The sequence below is a fragment of the Aquarana catesbeiana genome, linkage group LG01, assembly GCF_042186555.1.
Source record: "Aquarana catesbeiana isolate 2022-GZ linkage group LG01, ASM4218655v1, whole genome shotgun sequence".
Classification (NCBI taxonomy): domain Eukaryota; kingdom Metazoa; phylum Chordata; class Amphibia; order Anura; family Ranidae; genus Aquarana; species Aquarana catesbeiana.
Genome location: NC_133324.1, coordinates 949,553,123 through 949,569,400, shown reverse-complemented (window position 1 = coordinate 949,569,400; position 16,278 = coordinate 949,553,123). Strand labels below are relative to the sequence as shown.

The 16,278-nt window shown below is 53.2% G+C and overlaps 1 pseudogene; it reads left to right on the top strand.

Moving 5' to 3' along the window:
• Positions 1–9,400: 9,400 nt before the first annotated feature.
• The window catches only part of LOC141121618 (von Willebrand factor A domain-containing protein 5A-like), a 115,016-nt pseudogene continuing 108,138 nt past the window's right edge, over positions 9,401–16,278 (top strand).

Below are 16,278 nucleotides of genomic sequence, written 5' to 3'. Positions count from 1 at the left end.
CCATTGTCTGTATTTCTAACAAAGTCATAGCGGGGCTCCCCGTTAAACTGGAATACCTCTCAGTGTAGTAATAGAGGCCGAGGACTTCTCCCTTCCTCACAGTCTTAGTATTCATCAGAGATGTGTCCTTGTCCCACTGAGTGTTCTTTCAGATATAACACTGCTCATAGCGAACCGTGTACACTATATTGTCAAAAGTATTGGGACGCCTGCCTTTACACGCACATGAACTCCAATGGCATCCCAGTCTTAGTCTGTAGGGTTCAATATTGAGTTGGCCCACCCTTTGCGGCTATAACAGCTTCAACTCTTCTGGGAAGGCCGTCCACAAGGTTTAGGAGTGTGTCTATGGGAATGTTTGACCATTCTTCCAGAAGCACATTTGTGAGGTCAGGCACTGATGTTGGACGAGAAGGCCTGGCTCGCGGTCTCCACTCTAATTCATGTTGAGGTCAGGACAGTCAAGTTCCTCCACCCCAAACTCGCTCATCCATGTCTTTATGGACCTTGCTTTGTGCACTGGTGCGCAGTCATGTTGGAACAGGAAGGGGCCATCCCCAAACTGTTCCCACAAAGTTGGAAGCATAAAATTGTCTAAAATGTCTTGGTATGCTGACGCCTTAAGAGTTCCCTTCACTGGAACTAAGGGGCCAAGCCCAACCCCTGAAAAACAACCCCACACCATAATCCCCCCTCCACCAAATGATTTGGACCAGCGCACAAAGCAATGTCCATAAAGACATGGATGAGTTTGGGGTGGAGGAATTTGACTGCACAAGTCCTGACCTCGACCTGATAGAACACCTTTGGGATACATTGGAGCGTAATCTGCAAGCCAGGCCTTCTCGTCTAGCATCAGTGCCTTACCTCACAAATGTGCTTCTGGAAGAATGGTCAAACATTCCCATAGACAGGGGCGAACTGACAACATCCAGGGCCCCCGGACCAAATTAAGCAAGGGCCCCCTGTCAGGCCCTGCCCATGACCCGCCCCTGGCCCCGCTCCTCCAAACCAAACTCCTGCCCTTTTAAGAAAAAAAAAAAAACTGTTTAACAGAGTCTATTGGGACCTGGAGGGAGGTCTTTCTCTGACAGTGTCCATTGAACAGTCTGTTAGAAAGTGTCCCCTCCAGGCCCCATTAGAGACTACAACAGAGTCTAATGGGACCTGGAGGGGGGTCTCTTTCTAACAGTGTGCATTAGAAAGTCTCTGTTAGAGAGAGACCCCCCTCCAGGACCCATTGGAGACTTCAAAAGAGTCTAATGGGACCTGGAGGGGGGTCTCTCTAAGAGAGGCCCTTTCAGTGTCCATTGTAGAATCTGTTAGATTCCTCCCGTCAGGTCGAATTATAGACTGAAAAGGAGTATAAGAAGACCTGGAGGGGGGCCTCTTTCTAACAGAGTGTACAGTTTATTCACTCTGGTCCTCATGGACCCCCTCCTTGTGCCATGACTCTCACCCCCCAACCTCTCACACATAAAGAAATAAAATTGGCACTGTGTAGCGCTCCTCTTACCTTAACTATGGGTACTGTAGCTGTGGCTGGCTCCCGCGTCCTCTGTGGGTGGCTGGCTCCTGCATCCTTTGTGGCTGGTCCCTGTTGGTGGCTGGCCGGCTCCCTGGTGTGGGTGGGTCAGCTTGGCCGGTTGGCTCCTGTGGGTGGCTGGCTCCCTGCTGTGGGTGGGTCACCGTGACTGGCTGACACCCTGTTGTGGCTGGCTGGTTTCCTGGTGTGGGTGGGTCACCGTGGGTCACTGGCTGGCACCCTGGCCCTGCTGTGGGTGGGTCACCATGGGTAGCTGGTTTCTGTGGATGGCTGCCTGGCTCCCTGCTGTGCACTTTTAACCCCCGGTAGTGGCCGAAAAAGGGTTTAAAACGACCCGGTGGTTCGGCGGTGCTGCCTATTCATTTCAATAGGCAGGAGCGGTGCCCCGCTAGGGGCCGAATAGCGCCCCTAAAACGACAGTAAAACACCGCTTTACCGCCGGCGCCCGCCCACCCCAGTGGGAAAGCAGCCTTAGCGTCCATTCGGCAAATCCCCAGAAGACGTCCACTCGTGACGAAACGCATAGGGTGGAGCCTCCGACAGTGAAGTCATTACACTATCCTTCCACAACGGTGGTGAGACGAACGATCCAGGAAATAGGGAGAAGCTAATAGAGACACAGCAATTTAAAAAGGCCGGGGAGCCTTTTTAAATCACCTTTTTTAATATTTTCCCACAGTGCTTCTAGGGAAGGGGGTGGGGGGTGGGCATAGTTGCCAACATTGTAAAAAAAAATTTAGGCGTGGTTTACACAAATTAGTGGGTGTGGCTTAAATTGGCATGGCTCAAAGGGGGAGTGGTTAGAGTCTGAGATGAATGAGGGATGGAGAGGGAAAGGGGGAAAGGGGGGGTAGAGGGAGAGGGATGGAAGGACAGCATCCCCAGATCCTACACCACAATAGAAATATGTGTATTCCAGAGTTTAACAATCAGCAGATAAAGATACTCCAAACACCTGGTGTTAGCACTTCAATCAACCCGGCACCATGGTTGTTATGGTGTCAGGATGATTGAAGCACATTATTTCTATTATTACATTGTAATATAAAATTAAATAATTCAACTCACCATAATGCAGAATCAGTGGGACCCCTGAGCGTGTCACCTGCCACGTCGCCTGCCACCAGCAGAGTTCGTCCTTGCATCCGGTGTCCCCAGCAGAGTCTGTCCTTGCATCAGGCGCCCCCAGCAGAGTCCATCTTTGCATCAGGTGCCCCCAGCAGAGTCCGTCCTTGCATCAGCTGCCCCCAGCAGAGTCCCTCCTTGCATCAGGTGCCCCCAGCAGAGTCCATCCTTGCATCAGGTGCCCCCAGCAGAGTCCATCCTTGCATCAGATGCCCCCAGCAGAGTCCCTCCTTGCATCAGGTGCCCCCAGCAGAGTCCGTCCTTGCATCAGGTGCCCCCAGCAGGGTTCGTCCTTGCATCAGGTGCCCCCAGCAGGGTTCGTCCTTGCATCAGGTGCCCCCAGCAGAGTCCGTCCTTGCATCAGGTGCCCCCAGCAGAGTCCGTCCTTACATCAGGTGCCCCCAGCAGAGTCCGTCCTTACATCAGGTGCCCCTAGCAGAGTCCATCCTTACATCAGGTGCCCCCAGCAGAGTCCATCCTTGCATCAGATGCCCCCAGCAGAGTCCCTCCTTGCATCAGGTGCCCCCAACAGAGTCCGTCCTTGCATCAGGTGCCCCCAGCAGGGTTCGTCCTTGCATCAGGTGCCCCCAGCAGAGACCGTCCTTGCATCAGGTGCCCCCAGCAGAGTCCGTCCTTGCATCAGGTGCCCCCAGCAGAGTCCGTCCTTACATCAGGTGCCCCCAGCAGAGTCCGTCCTTACATCAGGTGCCCCTAGCAGAGTCCATCCTTACATCAGGTGCCCCCAGCAGCAGTGGCGTAGCGTGGGTTGTCAGTGCCCTATGCAAGGCAAGAAATTTGCGCCCCCTAACCTACAGACTTTTAGCACTCCCTGAGTCCCTTCCCTTCCTACAATAGTACTTACCAGCCTGATTCCTACACTGACCTATCTGATTCCTTTACTGACCTCTACACTGACCTACATGATTCCTAGACTGACCATTACACTTACCTACCTGTCCACTACTCTGACCTACTTGATTCCTATACTGACCAGTATATTGACCTACCTATCCACTACACTAAAATACCCATCATACTATACTGTCCACTACAACACCCACTACACTACACTGATTACTACAACACCCACTATACTACACTGATACTACAAGACCCACTACACTACGAACACCCACTACACTACGCTGATTACTACAACATCCACTACACTACACTGATACAACAACACCCACTACACTACGCTGATTACTACAACACCCACTACACTACACTGATTACTACAACATCCACTACACTACACTGATACAACAACACCCACTACACTACACTGATTACTACAACATCCACTACACTACACTGATACAACAACATCCACTACACTACGCTGATTACTACAGCAACCACTATACTACACCACCCACTACACTACACTGATTACTACAACACCCACTATACTACACTAATTACTACAATACCCACTACACTAACCACTACCTGGTGGCGCATGGAAGCGCACCAGCGACATGCTGGGGAGGGTGGAAACCAAGTACGGAGGTCATGTGTAGCAGCCATGTCCAGAAGATCATGCCGGTTGTAGTACCTGCGGTGCGGGAGGATGTGTTGCCGACTTAGGCCAAGCTAGGGAGCCTAGTCTACAGAAAGGCCAGGGAGAGCCAGGACCATCAGTGATGGAAGGACCGGGGCTCCCCAGCCAGCGGAGCCCCGGTCCTTCCATCAGTGTCCCCGCTCGCCGAAAACATGGGGGCGGAGGGTTGGCGGTGGAGAGGCTGAACCCACTCTCAGGTTTTTATTGTCGCTATGCAGATTCCCCCTCATGGTCTGTCCCTGAGTCAGCACATAATGGAAAGTGCTACATCTAGTTATCACCAGGACAGGAATCAATGGGAAATTCTCACATAGTGGACATGTGTTCCCTTCACTATAGACACATTTCCTCTCACATTCTCATGTCACCAGGTCAGGAAGTGAAGGAAAATCTAACTATGGGACATAAACAGCAACAACAAAAAAGCAATTCTTTATCCAAAACCGGCTTTAAATATACTTAGTTGCTTGAAGTCACTACTATATCACATATACTAAAACTGAATTCATTTCTAACACTTTATTTTTCACTCATATACATGACCTGCTCGTGGCAAATGTCCCCAGTCAGTAATTACCCAGCTCGCTGTGGTACACTTCCCCCCGGAACTCCCCCCATGGCGGCCTCGGCGTCGCACAATAAAAATGGAGCCTTGCTACAAAAGCCCTGTTTACAAATGAGACAAGCAGAACCAACAGCCAACCCAGCCTGTCACTTCCGTCTCTGACCGCTCAGCACAAAACTCTCCGCTCTCTCGTGTACGGCAGAGGATTCGTGTCACATGTTACTCCACGGGGGGCGGAGGGTTGGCGACGGCTGATCTCTTCCTGTTGTGTTCAGTGGAAAGGGAGGGGTCTAGCAAGATGGCGGCGACAGAACATCACTTCCGTTACACATTCTGACGGGTCGCCGAATCTGACGAAACACCCATGAAATGTTATTCTCGCTTAGGCAAGAAATGCGGAAGTGTTGTTTTGTAGCACCAAAAAATCTTTAAATACAAAATAAAATAATACGAAGGTATATCCAATTGTGGCAGAGGGAAGGGGGAGGAGGCAGGGCCATAAAGAGTATGAGTTCAGGGTAAAGGTCGCCTGATAGCAAAGGATGGCGAGAGCAGTGCCCACATTTTACAGTGACAAAGGCACAATCAAAAATAGTCACTAATTGACTTCAATGCAATTCAAGGTTTAAGTATGTCTTATGTCTTAGTATGCATCCTCTGATCACTACTCATCAGTTTCACTTTAACCACTTCCGGACCGCCACACGCCGATATACGTCCTAACTTTGAAGAGGAATATCGTTGTTAGGGCAGCAGCTAGCTGCCATAACCCTGGTATCCTCTTCTTTGGCCGGTGGTCCGGTTTCCAATAATAGTGGTCTCTGGAGCGTATTCGCCGTGAGATCACTTTTATCGGCAGCGGGAGAAGGCCCCCCCTCCCGCCGCGCTCCGGTGCCCTCCGCCGCTTACCGGAGCCGTCGGCAGTGGCGGAGGTGATCAGATGTTTTCCCTTCCTGTGTATGGAGACGAGTGAGGGGAAGATGGCCCCCACCCATCTCCATAACAATGCAGGGTGGAAACGACATCATAACGTCACTTCCGCCCATAGCTCTTAAAGGGCCATTTTTTTTTTTTTTAAATGACAATTTTTTTTTTTTATTATTATTGCATTTAAGCGTAAATATGAGGTCTGAGGTCTTTTTGATATTGATTTCATATTTAAGAGGTCCTGTCATGCTTTTTTTTCTATTACAAGGGATGTTTACATTCCTTGTAATAGGAATAAAAGTGAAACTTTTTTTTTAAAGAACAGTGTAAAAATAAAAAATAAAAGGTAAAATAAATAAGAAAAAAAATTTTTTAAACGTGCCCCTTCCCGAAGAGCTCGCGTGCAGAAGCGAACGCATACGTGAGTAGCGCCCGCACATGAAAACAGTGTTCAAACCACACATGTGAGGTATCGCCGCGATCGGTAGAGCGAGAGCAATAATTCTAGCCCTAGACCTCCTCTGTAACGCAAAACATGCAACCTGTAGAATTTTTTAAACGTCGCCTATGGAGATTTGTAAGGGTAAAAGTTTGTCGCCATTCCACGAGCGGGTGCAATTTTGAAGCGTGACATGTTGGGTATCAATTTACTCGGCGTAACATTATCTTTCACAATCTAAAAAAAAAAAAAGTGGGCTAACTTTACTGTTGTCTTATTTTTTAATTCAAAAAAGTGTGTTTTTTTTTTTTTAAAGTGCGCTTGTAAGACATGCGCAAATACAGTGTGACAGAAATGATTGCAACGACCGGCATTTTATTCTCTAGGGTGTTAGCAAAAAAAAAAAAAAGTATAATGTTTGGGGGTTCTAAGTCATTTTCTAGCAAAAAAAAACTGTTTAACTTGTAAACAACAAATCTCAGAAAGCGGCTCGGTGTAGGGTGACCACATTTCCAAACTGCCATTCAGGGACACCCCCCCCCGCCCAAAAAAGATGGTTTTTGATACTTTTTTTTGCCAATTCTTGGGGAAAACTGAGGGGGACAGCAGCAGGACGGAGGGGGACACGGAGGAAGAACGGAGGGAGACAGCAGTAGAACGGAGGGGGACACGGAGGAAGAACGGAGGAGGACAGCAGGACAGAGGGGGACAGCAGCAGAATGAAGGGGGACATGGAGGAAGAACGGAGGGGGACAGCAGGACAGAGGGGGACAGCAGCAGAATGAAGGGGGACATGGAGGAAGAACGGAGGGGGACAGCAGGACGGAGGGGGACACGGAGGAAGAACGGTGGGGGACAGCAGCAGAACAGAGGGGGACACGGAGGAAGAATGAAGTGGACAAGCAGAACAGAGGGGGACAGCAGAACGGAGGGGGACGGCAGAACGGAGGGGGACACGGAGGAAGAACGGAGGGGGACAGCAGCAGAACAGAGGGGGTCACAGAGGAAGAACGGAGGGGGACAGCAGAACGGAGGGGGACACGGAGGAAGAACGGAGGGGGAAAGCAGCAGAACGGAGGGGGACACGGAGGAAAGACTGAGGGGGAGAGCAGCAGATCTGAGGGGGAGTGGGGGGGGCAGCAGCAGATCTGAGGGAGTGGGGAGGACAGCAGCAGATCTGAGGGGGGTGGAGGACAGCAGCAGATCTGAGGGGATTGGGGGACAGCAGCAGATCTGTGGGGGGTGGGGGACAGCAGCAGATCTGTGGGGGGTGGGGGACAGCAGCAGATCTCAGGGGGGTGGGGGACAGCAGCAGATCTCAGGGGGGTGTGGGACAGCAGCAGATCTGAGGGGGGAAGGAGACAGCAGCAGATCTGTGGGGGGAGGGAGACAGTAGCAGATCTGAGGGGGGGGGACAGCAGCAGATCTGAGGGGGAGTGGGGGGGACAGTAGCAGATCTGAGGGGGGGACAGCAGCAGATCTGAGGGGGAGTAGGGGGGGCAGCAGCAGATCTGAGGGGGAGTGGGGGGGACAGTAGCAGATCTGAGGGGGGTGGGGGACAGCAGCAGATCTGAGGGGGGTGGGTGACAGCAGCAGATCTCAGGGGGGTGGGGGACAGCAGCAGATATCAGGGGGGTGGGGGACAGCAGCAGATCTCAGGGGGGTGGGGGACAGCAGCAGATCTCAGAGGGGTGGGGGACAGCAGCAGATCTCAGGGGGGTGGGGGACAGCAGCAGATCTCAGGGGGGTGGGGGACAGCAGCAGATCTCAGGGGGGTGGGGGACAGCAGCAGATCTCAGGGGGGTAGGGGACAGCAGTAGATCTCAGGGGGAGTGGGGGGGACAGCAGCAGATCTCAGGGGGAGTGGGGGGGACAGTAGCAGATCTGAGGGGGGTGGGGGACAGCAGCAGATCTGAGGGGGAGTGGGGGGGACAGTAGCAGATCTGAGGGGGGTGGGGGACAGCAGCAGATCTGAGGGGGGTGGGTGACAGCAGCAGATCTCAGGGGGGTGGGGGACAGCAGCAGATCTCAGAGGGGTGGGGGACAGCAGCAGATCTCAGGGGGGTGGGGGACAGCAGCAGATCTCAGGGGGGTGGGGGACAGCAGCAGATCTCAGGGGGGTGGGGGACAGCAGCAGATCTCAGGGGGGTAGGGGACAGCAGTAGATCTCAGGGGGGTGGGAGACAGCAGCAGATCTCAGGGGGAGTGGGGGGGACAGCAGCAGATCTCAGGGGGAGTGGGGGGGACAGTAGCAGATCTGAGGGGGGGGACAGCAGCAGATCTGAGGGGGAGTAGGGGGGACAGCAGCAGATCTGAGGGGGAGTGGGGGGGACAGTAGCAGATCTGAGGGGTGTGATGGACAGCAGCAGATCTGAGGGGGGTGGGTGACAGCAGCAGAACGGAGGGGGAGCATGCATTGCTCACTTTAACAAAGAAGTGTAAGTTACACTAACCTGGAAGTTTGTCTAACGGCGGCGAACTCATGGACCTCGTGGGTGGGAGGGAAGTAGGACTCGGACGAGGCTCAGGAGAGAAGTTGAAGTCAGGCAGCTCAGAGTCAGGCTGCGCTGCTGGCAATGTGCTGCTTCGCTGGCTGGCGGCTGCTGGAGTAGTCTGCGGCCCCGGGACTGGCACTGACTGGGCATAGCTGAGCTGAGGGCACAGGCTAGTAAGTCAGTGTGGCTGCCTGGGCCAGGCTGGCGGCTGCTCTCTCTGTCTCTGGGAGGCGCGCTGCTCAGCCGTAGCCCGTAGGGTGCCCACTGTGCTGACTGCCCACGTGACAGACGGTGTCAGCTGACGTCACTGGTTGCTAGAAGCGGGGCGGGTGGCCCTAGCCTAGCAACCAGTTAGGCATATGATGTGTGTCATGTGTTACTCACAGTTATAATGATTATAAGGGTGGCGAGTCGGACTGGTGCCGGCGGTGTGTTTTTTTTTTTCATTCCGGGACACTGTATTGTCCCGGAATGAAGGTGCCCGGTACACGGGACAAAAATCTAAAATAAGGGACAATCCCGGGCAATCCGGGACATGTGGGCAACCTAGCTCAGTCCTTAAGTGGTTAACAGGTTTTAGGTATTGCTTGGGGCTGCACTTTATAATCCTGACACTTCCCATCTCTGAGTCTTATCATTGTATCCCATTACTGTTTTTTTGCCTGTTGTAACCTGTCATGTGGGGATGGATTGCTGGTAAACCAGACCTTACAGTAATCAGAGTCATGGATCTTGTACTACGCCCCCCTCTATGTTCCCACCTCTCCCCCTGCAGGACATTCCCCGCAGTGACTACACAGAGATCATCACACTCCCAACATTCCAGGAAGAGCGACACAGAGAGAGCAGAACAGGAAACATCGTACTGTACAGAGGTACCGTATACATCATACATGTGTCCTATACATTATATATAGACAGACACTGTATATACATTATATGTAGACAGACGCTGTATATACATTACATATAGACAGACACTGTATATACATTACATATAGACAGACTCTGTATATACATTACATATAGACGCTGTATATACATTACATATAGACAGACTCTGTATATACATTACATATAGACGCTGTATATACAATACATATAGACAGACTCTTTTTACATAGCTCCCAACTGTCCCTGATTTGGAGCAATGTCCCTCTGTCCCCCATTCCTCCTCATTTGTCCCTCATTTTGGTCTGGTCTATATAGTTGTATATAAAATGCACTTTTTATCTTTCCAAAAGTGTTTTCCAGCGCTAAACCTCTCATCTGATTTCTATATTGCTGCATTTGTAAATTCCAAAAGCCAATATAAAGGAATAATAGTGGTAAAAAAAGCACTTGTGGGTTTAACCAATCTTGTTTTTTTGTACAATTCTCCTTTAAGGGGGCGTGGCAAGGGGTGTATCCTATCCCTGCATACTTTTGCTGATAGGTGTCCCTCATTCCCATCTCAAAAAGTTGGGAGGTATGTGTATATACATTACATATAGACAGACGCTGTATATACATTATATATAGACAGACACTCCATATACATTACATGGCAGGGCCTCCACCCAGGACAAGGCCTCTGTGTACAGAGAGAATTCCCTTCCTGGGAAATTAACCCGGAATCTTATCAAAGTAATTGGGAGCAAAATAACTACTGCAACCAGCAAATAGCATTACCCATAATTATATAGATGCACATCAGTAAAGAAACGATACAAGCTTTAGATAAGAAAAGATTAATAATGGTACAAAAATCCAATGTGCAGACATGTACTGTATAATCAGCGGGGCCTGATAGAAGTGCTGGTGGAATTGTGCGCACATATACCCGGGCATATATAGTTATTAATAAATATACCTCCAGATGAATGTTGCAGCAAAGTCCAGTTGCAGGGGTCCCTGAGGATGATCAATATGCAGTGTCCATCTTGGTGTCAGAGTCCTGAAGACAAGATCAGCAGTGATGAGGGTATCCTCCAACTGTTGTCCAACCAGCCTGGGATGCAGCTTCTCACCAGCAGATACTGTGGTGTGGCACTGTAATTCAGAGTCAGCCTATCTACTCTGCATTTTAGTCCCTCGCTAGTAGTCTCTAATCTGCCATGCAACCGGACCGCTAACTAGCGGTCTTTGGATGCCTAACCTGGCTCTAGCCTAGACATTTCATAAAGCTCAATTGGCCGCCACGTGGTGCGAAGCAGTGGATTTCCTTGCACGGCACTGCGCTGACATAGCTACATAGTTAGTGTGGTTGAAAAAAGACACAAGTCCATCTAGTTACTATACCCACAGTTGACCCAGAGGAAGGGAAAAAAACCCTGAATAAAGCATGATCCAATTTGCTCCAGCAGGGGAAAAAATTCCTTCCTGACCCCTAAGAGGAAATCGGATGTTCCCAGGATCAACTTTACCTATAAATGTCAGTACCCAGTTATATTGTGTGTAGCTAGGAAAGAATCCAGACCTTTCTTAAAACAATCTAATGAGATGGCCAGAGCCACCACTGGAGGGAGTCTATTCCACATTTTCACAGCTCTTACTGTGACAAAACCTTTCTGTATTTGGAGATGAAATCTCTTTTCCTCTAGACGTAAAGAGTGTCCCCTTGTCCTCTGTGGTGACCTTAAAGTGAATAACTCAACACCAAGTTCACTATATGGACCTGTTATGTATTTGTACATGGTGATCATATCCCCCCCACCCCCCTTTAATCTCCTCTTCTCCGGGGAGAATAAATTCAGTTCTTCTAATCTTTCCTCATAGTTGAGCTCCTTCATGCCCCTTATCAGTTTTGTTGCCCTTCTCTGCACTTTCTCCAGTACCCCGATATCCTTTTTGAGAACTGGTGCCCAAAACTGAACTGCATATTCCAGTGTTGCCAACCCCCCGAAGTAAAATTTACTGGCAGGACACCAAAATTTATAAACGCCACCAATTTTTTTTACTGGCAAAAATCATCACATTTACTGGCAGAGCCACATTGTTTACTGGCACTGCAAAAAAGTACCTACAATGCCTGTTTTCAGTGCTAAACAATGCAAATATCAATATGTAAACTATAAACATGTAGCTAGTGCTATTAGCAATGTGTTTAAGTAAAACAAAAGTCAAAAACAGTATTTCTTCATTTACATGGTACAGGAGGGGGTCAGAGGCTGTGCGGACAGAGTACAGGGCTCAGAGGGTGCGCGGACAGAGTACAGGGGTCAGAGGCTGTGCGGACAGAGTACAGGGCTCAGAGGCTGTGCAGACAGAGTACAGGGGTCAGAGGCCGTGCAGACAGAGTACAGGGGTCAGAGACTGTGCGGACAGAGTACAGGGGTCAGAGGCTGTGTGGACATGGTACAGGGGTCAGAGGCTGTGCGGACAGAGTACAGGGGGTCAGAGGCTGTGCGGACAGAGTACAGGGGTCAGAGGCTGTGTGGACATGGTACAGGGCTCAGAGGCTGTGCGGACAGAGTACAGGGGGTCAGAGACTGTGCGGACATGGTACAGGGGGTCAGAGGCTGTGCGGATATGGTACAGGGGTCAGAGGCTGTGCGGACATGGTACAGGGGTCAGAGGCTGTGCGGACATGGTACAGGGGTCAGAGGCTGTGCGGACAGGGTACAGGGGTCAGAGGCTGTGCGGACAGAGTACAGGGGGTCAGAGGTTGTGCGGACAGAGTACAGGGGGTCAGAGGCTGTGCGGACAGAGTACAGGGGGTCAGAGGCTGTGCGAACAGAGTACAGAGGGTCAGAGGGTGTGCGGACAGAGTACAGGGGTCAGAGGCTGTGCGGACAGAGTACAGGGGTCAGAGGCTGTGCGGACAGAGTACAGGGGGTCAGAGGCTGTGCGGACAGAGTACAGGGGGTCAGAGGCTGTGCAGACAGAGTACAGGGGTCAGAGGCTGTGCGGACAGAGTACAGGGGTCAGAGGCTGTGCGGACAGAGTACAGGGGGTCAGAGGCTGTGCAGACAGAGTACAGGGGGTCAGAGGCTGTGCGGACAGAGTACAAGGGTCAGAGGCTGTGCGGACAGAGTACAGGGGGTCAGAGGCTGTGCGGACAGAGTACAGGGGGTCACAGGCTGTGCGGACAGAGTACAGGGGGTCAGAGGCTGTGCGGACAGAGTACATGGGGTCAGAGGCTGTGCGGACAGAGTACAGGGGGTCAGAGGCTGTGCGGACAGAGTACAGGGGTCAGAGGCTGTGCGGACAGAGTACTGGGGGTCAGAGGCTGTGCAGACAGATTACAGGGGTCAGAGGCTGTGCGGACAGAGTACAGGGGGTCAGAGGCTGTGCGGACATGGTACAGGGGTCAGAGGCTGTGCGGACATGGTACAGGGGTCAGAGGCTGTGTGGACATGGTACAGGGGTCAGAGGCTGTGCGGACATGGTACAGGGGTCAGAGGCTGTGCGGACAGAGTACAGGGGTCAGAGGCTGTGCGGACATGGTACAGGGGTCAGAGGCTGTGCGGACATGGTACAGGGGTCAGAGGCTGTGCGGACAGAGTACAGGGGTCAGAGGCTGTGCGGACGGAGTACAGGGGTCAGAGGCTGTGCGGACATGATACAGGGGTCAGAGGCTGTGCGGACATGGTACAGGGGTCAGAGGCTGTGCGGACAGAGTACAGAGGGTAAGAGATTGTGCGGACAGAGTACAGGGGATCAGAGGCTGTGCGGACATGGTACAGGGGTCAGAGGCTGTGCGGACAGAGTACAGAGGGTAAGAGATTGTGCGGACAGAGTACAGGGGATCAGAGGCTGTGCGGACAGAGTACAGGGCTCAGAGGCTGTGCGGACAGAGTACAGGGCTCAGAGGCTGTGCAGAGTACAGGGGTCAGAGGCTGTGTGGACATGGTACAGGGGTCAGAGGCTGTGCGGACAGAGTACAGGGGGTCAGAGGCTGTGCGGATATGGTACAGGGGTCAGAGGCTGTGCGGACATGGTACAGGGGTCAGAGGCTGTGCGGACATGGTACAGGGGTCAGAGGCTTTGCGGACATGGTACAGGGGTCAGAGGCTGTGCGGACAGGGTACAGGGGTCAGAGGCTGTGCGGACAGAGTACAGGGGGTCAGAGGTTGTGCGGACAGAGTACAGGGGGTCAGAGGCTGTGCGGACAGAGTACAGGGCTCAAAGGCTGTGCGGACAGAGTACAGGGGTCAGAGGCTGTGCGGACAGAGTACAGGGGGTCAGAGGCTGTGCGGACAGAGTACAGGGGGTCAGAGGCTGTGCAGACAGAGTACAGGGGTCAGAGGCTGTGCGGACAGAGTACAGGGGTCAGAGGCTGTGGGGACAGAGTACAGGGGGTCAGAGGCTGTGCAGACAGAGTACAGGGGGTCAGAGGCTGTGCGGACAGAGTACAAGGGTCAGAGGCTGTGCGGACAGAGTACAGGGGGTCAGAGGCTGTGCGGACAGAGTACAGGGGGTCAGAGGCTGTGCGGACAGAGTACAGGGGGTCAGAGGCTGTGCGGACAGAGTACAGGGGGTCAGAGGCTGTGCGGACAGAGTACAGGGGGTCAGAGGCTGTGCGGACAGAGTACAGGGGTCAGAGGCTGTGCGGACAGAGTACAGGGGGTCAGAGGCTGTGCAGACAGAGTACAGGGGTCAGAGGCTGTGCGGACAGAGTACAGGGGGTCAGAGGCTGTGCGGACATGGTACAGGGGTCAGAGGCTGTGCGGACAGGGTACAGGGGTAAGAGGTTGTGCGGACAGGGTACAGGGGTCAGAGGCTGTGCGGACGAAGTATAGGGGTCAGAGGCTGTGTGGACAGAGTACAGGGGGTCAGAGGCTGTGTGGACAGGGTACAGGGGTCAGAGGTTGTGCGGACATGGTACATGGGTCAGAGGCTGTGCGGACGAAGTATAGGGGTCAGAGGCTGTGCGGACAGAGTACAGGGGTTCAGAGGCTGTGCGGACAGGGTACAGGGGGTCAGAGGCTGTATGGACATGGTACAGGGTCAGTGGCTGTGCGGACATGGTACAGGGGTCAGAGGCTGTGCAGACATGGTACAGGGGTCAGAGGCTGTGCGGACATGGTACAGGGGTCAGAGGCTGTGCGGACATGGTACAGGGGTCAGAGGCTGTGCAGACAGAGTACAGAGGGTAAGAGGTTGTGCGGACAGAGTACAGAGGGTCAGAGGCTGTGCGGACAGAGTACTGGGGGTCAGAGGCTGTGCAGACAGAGTACAGGGGTCAGAGACTGTGCGGACAGAGTACAGGGGTCAGAGGCTGTGTGGACATGGTACAGGGGTCAGAGGCTGTGCAGACAGAGTACAGGGGTCAGAGGCTGTGCGGACCTGGTACAGGGGTCAGAGGCTGTGCGGACATGGTACAGGGGTCAGAGGCTGTGCGGACAGGGTACAGGGGTCAGAGGCTGTGCGGACAGAGTACAGAGGGTCAGAGGTTGTGCGGACAGAGTACAGGGGGTCAGAGGCTGTGCGGACAGAGTACAGGGGTCACTGGCTGTGTGGACATGGTACAGGAGTCAGAGGCTGTGCAGACAGAGTACAGGGGGCTGTGCGGACAGAGTACAGGGGGTCAGAGGCTGTGCGGACAGAGTACAGGGGGTCAGAGGCTGTGCAGACAGAGTACAGGGGTCAGAGGTTGTGCGGACAGAGTACAGGGGGTCAGAGGCTGTGCAGACATGGTACAGGGGTCAGAGGCTGTGCGGACAGGGTACAGGGGTCAGAGGCTGTGCGGACAGGGTACAGGGGGTCAGAGGTTGTGCGGACAGAGTACAGGGGGTCAGAGACTGTGCAGACAGATTACAGGGGTCAGAGGTTCTGCGGACATGGTACAGGGGTCAGAGGCTGTGCAGACATGGTACAGGGGTCAGAGGCTGTGCGGACAGGGTACAGGGGGTCAGAGGTTGTGCGGACATGGTACAGGGGTCAGAGGCTGTGCGGACAGGGTACAGGGGTCAGAGGCTGTGCGGACAGGGTACAGGGGGTCAGAGGCTGTGCGGACATGGTACAGGGGTCAGAGGCTGTGCGGACAGGGTACAGGGGTCAGAGGCTGTGCGGACAGGGTACAGGGGGTCAGAGGTTCTGCGGACATGGTACAGGGGTCAGAGGCTGTGCAGACATGGTACAGGGGTCAGAGGCTGTGCGGACATGGTACAGGGGTCAGAGGCTGTGCGGACAAAGTATAGGGGTCAGAGGCTGTGCGGACAGAGTACAGGGGTCAGAGGCTGTGCGGACAGGGTACAGGGGTCAGAAGCTGTGCAGACAGGGTACAGGGGTCAGAGGCTGCGCGGACAGGGTACAGGGGGTCAGAGGTTGTGCGGACAGAGTACAGGGGGTCAGAGGTTGTGCAGACATGGTAGAGGGGTCAGAGGCTGTGCGGACATGGTACAGGGGTCAGAGGTTGTGCAGACATGGTAGAGGGGTCAGAGGCTGTGCGGACAGGATACAGGGGCAGAGGCTGTGCGGACATGGTAGAGGGGTCAGAGGCTGTGCGGACATGGTACAGGGGTCAGAGGCTGTGTGGACATGGTACAGGGGTCAGAGGCTGTGCGGACAGAGTACAGGGGGTCAGAGGCTGTGCGGACAGGGTACAGGGGTCAGAGGCTGTGCGGACAGGGTACAGGGGGTCAGAGGCTGTGCGGACAGGGTACAGGGGTCAGAAGCTGTGCAGACAGG